Source organism: Amblyomma americanum, chromosome 4, assembly GCF_052857255.1.
Source record: "Amblyomma americanum isolate KBUSLIRL-KWMA chromosome 4, ASM5285725v1, whole genome shotgun sequence".
Lineage (NCBI taxonomy): Eukaryota > Metazoa > Arthropoda > Arachnida > Ixodida > Ixodidae > Amblyomma > Amblyomma americanum.
This window is the reverse complement of record NC_135500.1, coordinates 110,117,630-110,120,710: the sequence shown is the minus strand read 5'-3', so window position 1 is coordinate 110,120,710 and position 3,081 is coordinate 110,117,630. Positions and strand designations below refer to the sequence as shown.

The following is a 3,081-nucleotide window of genomic DNA, read 5'->3' as shown; positions in this document are numbered from 1 at the left end:
ACGAATTCGACCTCCATTATTACCAATATTTGTCTTTTCTCTTTAGCTCAGACCTTCCTCCCTTCACTCACGGCGTGGATTAGGTGTCCAACGATATGTGTGTCAGTTACTGCGCCTGGCCTTTCCTCTAAAATGTCTTAGGAGACGCTCAACGGCGAATACAGGGAGCAGCGTCATTGCAATCCGTTCGTGATCTCTTAGGGCGGCGTTTTGTAAATTGCATTTGAACTTGCAGGGGCCATGCTAATCTTCTCTGTATCGTTCCAATTTTAGTATATGTACTTTGGAAGTACAATCCCAGGTGGTCGAAATTATTCCGGAGCCCTCCACTACGGCACCTCTTTCTTCCTTTCTTCTTTCACTCCCTCCTTATCCCTTCCCTTACGGCGCGGTTCAGGTGTCCAACGATATATGAGACAGATACTGCACCATTTCCTTCCCCCCCCCCAAAAAAAACAATTATTATTATTATTGAACTTGCACTGACGTCGCACAGCACACGGGCGCCTTAGGAAAAACGCTAAGGCGCCCGTGTGCTGTGCGATGTCCGAGCACGTTAAATAATAATAATAATAACAATAATTGGTTTTGGGGGAAAGGAGATATCGCAGTATCTGTCTCATATATCGTTGGACACCTGAACCGCGCCGTAAGGGAAGGAATAAGGGAGGGAGTGAAAGAAGAAAGGAAGAAAGGGGTGCCGTAGTAGAGGGCTCCGGAATAATTTCGACCACCTGGGGATCTTTGACGTGCACTGACATCGCACAGCACACGGGCGCCTTAGCGTTTTTGCTCCATAAAAACGCAGCCGCCGCTAAATATCCCCAGGTGGTCGAAATTATTCCGGAGCCCTCCACTACGGCACCCGTTTCTTCCTTTCTTCTTTCACTCCCTCCTTATCCCTTCCCTTACGGCGCGGTTCAGGTGTCCAACGATATATGAGACAGATACTGCGCCTTTTTATTTCCTCCAAAACCAATTATTATTATTGTTATTATTCATTTGAGAAAAGGAAATGACGTAGTAACTGTCTCACTTATTTCGATGGACACCCAAACCGCGTGGTAAGGGAAGATATAAAGGAGGCAGTGAAATTAGAAAGGAATAGAGAGGCGGCGTAGTGGAGGGCTGCGGAATAATTTCGAACAACTGGGTATCATAGACGTGCGCTGACACCGCACAGCACAGGGGGCCTTTTGCGTTCTGCCTCCATCGAAACGCAGCTGTCGCGTTCGGGTTCGAGTCCCGGTTCGGGCTCAGTAGACGAGCGCCTTAACCACTGATCCCCCGTGGTGGGTTATGAGTTGTTTAGAGAGGCCTCAGAGACTCCGACGAATTATTCCAACGGGCAAAAGGCGTCGCACTGAACCGGTGATGGCGTTCCGTGCAAATCCTGGCAGCGAATATCTTTCCCCGATTCTGTAAATTTGTATTATCAGCTGCGCGGCTAGCCAGACATATTAGACCAAATACCCTGGAACTGCAGGGAGGACGTGCCTCGGGTAGATCTAGTCACATCTCCTACGCTCCAAAAATGCGAAGAAGTTCTCGCCAGGCCGGGCCCAGACGTTCAGTCCAGGGACACGGCAAGAGCGCAGGATGTCGCCGACAAACTGCCGGCCACCTGGAGCGGCTGAGGGATCCCAATAAGACTATCCTCATTATGACAATAAAGTTTTTAAGAGCGTTAGGTCTTACTCATCACGTTTGGAGATTTCGTGTGGTCTGCTACCACCCTTAAATCACCGCGCCGTATGTGGCAGCAACTGCTCATCACGTTTCGAGATTTCGTGGGGTTTCACTACCACTGTGAGATCACAGCGCCATCTGTGACAGAAACTAGAAAACAGCACATTTCGCACTCACTTTACTGCCGTGTACCATGCATTCATTAATAATATTAATAATTGGTTTTTGGGGAAAGGAAATGACGCAGTATCTGTCTCAAATATCGTTGGACACCTGAACCGCGCCGTAAGGGAAGTGATAAAGGAGGGAGTGAAGGAGGAAAGGATGAAAGAGGTGCCGTAGTGGAGGGCTCCGGAATAATTTCGACCACCTGGGGATCTTTAACGTGCACTGACATCGCATAGCACAAGGGCGCCTTTGCGTTTTTCCTCCATAAAAACGCAGCCGCCGCGGTCGGGTTCGAACCCGGGAACTCCGGATCAGTAGTCGAGCGCCCTAACCACTGAGCCACCGCGGCGGGTCCATGCATTCATTCGTTTCGCTATTTATATACACTCACAACAAGGGGCAACCATCCGGGGACAACTGAGTACCGAATTTGGTAGGCAAATAAAGCCCTAGACGGTTGTGGTATAGAAATAAACCAGAAATAAATATTAGGTAAATATTGTATACATGCAATTACTAACTTAAGCGTTACCCTATTGCACCGCAAGCTGAATGCTAGGTCCGCCATGGCCTCCTAAACAAAGCAAGTTCCGTTTGGCACGTAACTTGAGGGCGCGCAACCTGGCGGCGCAAGTCGAAAACGGGTAGACGTGCATTTCTTTTACACATCGCGCTAGGCGTCGATCGCTCTGCTATGGGGAAAAGATGGTTTACTTTTCCGAACTGCTAAGGGTTTTCTTCACTGGCCCCGCTAGGTTGGTAATAATAATAATAATTCGTATTTTGCCGAAAGTAAATGACGCAGTATATTTCAATATGTCGTTGGACACCTGAACCGCATCGTAAGGAAAGGCATAAAGGAGGGAGTGAAAGAAGAAAGGAAGAAAGAGGTGCCGTAGTGGAGGGCTCCGGAATAATTCTGACCACCTGGATATCTTTAACCTGCACTCACATTGCACAGCACAGGGGCGCCTAAACGTTTTGCTTCCATAAAAAAGCAGCTGCCGCGGTCGGGATCGACCGCTAGATGCGGAAAGACTCGTTTATACGCACAGCCAACAAAGCTAACGCTCGTTCTTCAACGTCTTCCAAACGGTGGCGGCCTTTTTTTCTCCCTCTCTCGTGTTCCACTCTTAGATGCCAAGCTCAAGCGTCCTCCAATTTTATTTTAGCCTGCCTTGTGTTGATTTCGCAAACATTACATTGACTTCGTGGCCACGAAGG

General features: G+C 48.6%; 1 pseudogene; it reads right to left on the bottom strand.

Annotated features, from left to right (window-relative positions):
- Positions 1-230: 230 nt before the first annotated feature.
- Positions 231-293, bottom strand: LOC144130762 (U6 spliceosomal RNA; annotated as a pseudogene).
- Between the last annotated feature and the right edge of the window lie 2,788 nt (positions 294-3,081).